A 1,657-nucleotide genomic window follows, 5' to 3' on the forward strand; every position below is an offset into this window, starting at 1 on the left:
AAATAAATAAATAAACCAAGCACATTGAAAAAGTGACTGGATATAAAGTGTCTGTTCAGTTGAGGATTTTCCTGGACCGTTTTGGCAACTGATTCTTCTTCTTTCCTCCTCCTCCTCCTTCTTTTTCTTCTTCGTCTTCTTTCTTCTGCTGACCGTTCACACTTCCTCTGTCTCTCCCGTTCCTCTGTTCACTCTTGTCAGTCAACAAAACTCGCCCACTCCTCTCCCTTCTTTCTTTTTCTCTATCTGCATCTCTCCCCGCCTCCCCCTCCTCTCTTCCACTTCTGTCCCTGTTTATCTCTATTTCTCCTTCTCTGTATGTGTGTGTGTGTGTGTGTGTGTGTGTGTGTGTGTGTGTGTGTGTTCTGATTATATCCTTGCCTTTCGTCCAGAACATTTTTAAAATTTAAAATTGACATTGCCACACATAACGTGTAAAATAATAGGATAAATAGGTCTATCTTTAAAAATAAATAAATAAATTTTAAAATGCTTAGTTTAAAGGGCAACATTTTCCTTTCGTGGAAGGGGTGCGTGTGTGTTGGGGGGAGGGGGAGGGTTAAAGACAATAGTTTGCAGAAACAAACAATGAAGCATTAAGTTGGAACACGGTATCAAATGAGCAGGAGGTCTATATAGAATCAGGGGGCTCTCGTGGTCGAGAGGTTACGGCGTTCGCCTCTCATTCTATAGGTCCCGGGTTCAAACCCGAACAGCGACGGAAATTTTCTTCTGCAAAATTTTCTTTCACCTCCTTTCCTGCTCTCTAGCAATGTTCTGTCGTCTGCTTTCGTCTCCACTTTCGGCCCCCACCTCACCCCCTCACCTCCTTTGCCCCCTCTTCGGTGCTCCTGACTCTTTTTTCTGCAGCCTTTCTAAAGCTACTCCTTGGCTCCTTCTTGCTGTTTTTCAGCCACACCCCTGATCTTATGGTAGGCAAGAACTAACGCCTAGCCTTCTCGGACAAGGGCAAGTTGCGCACGCCAAGGATCCATTGGTGGTAAAAAAAAATCGATAAGAGTAGGCTTCAGCCACCACCCGCGTAAAATTCAAAATGTCCTACCAACTGAAAATGTTTAATGTGTCCCGTGCGCTCATAATATGACCTTATGCAGTTGCGAGCGCCGTAAAACACTTGGGGGGGAAAAAACCTACAGAATGGACCAAGAAACGCGTCACAAGTCACAGGGTTATTTAACATGGCCAGTGTTATATTTGAGCTTGTCAGTCAGTTGGTCAGAGATGTAGAACGTACTAATAGGCAAATCAGGTTGGTAGTCAACTTGTCTAAAACCTGCCCACTTGGCAGTCTGGCTTGGCGCTTCTTTCCCTTTTCCGGTAGAAAATAATACATGTCTTACTTCTAGGCTTAGCTTGCCCGAACACCTGAATTGACTTTCCAAATCCTTGCTCAACGTAGCATTACATGGGAAAGAAAAAAACGGTACTGAGACAACTGACGACTGACGACGCCGAAACCTGAAGGTGGGTGTTTGGAGGGTGCTGCCTGGTGTGGTTTGCTCCTTCTTTCCTATCATCAAACATCTGTCGGATTCTGTCGTCTGTCCTTATCACATGCGATTAAAAGTAGAAATGATGCAAACTATTTTTAGGTAAGGCGCCCATCTTGTTTGACGTCAGACCAGGATACCCCTCC

This window comes from Aplysia californica, unplaced genomic scaffold, assembly GCF_000002075.1.
Source record: "Aplysia californica isolate F4 #8 unplaced genomic scaffold, AplCal3.0 scaffold01440, whole genome shotgun sequence".
NCBI classification, from domain to species: domain Eukaryota; kingdom Metazoa; phylum Mollusca; class Gastropoda; order Aplysiida; family Aplysiidae; genus Aplysia; species Aplysia californica.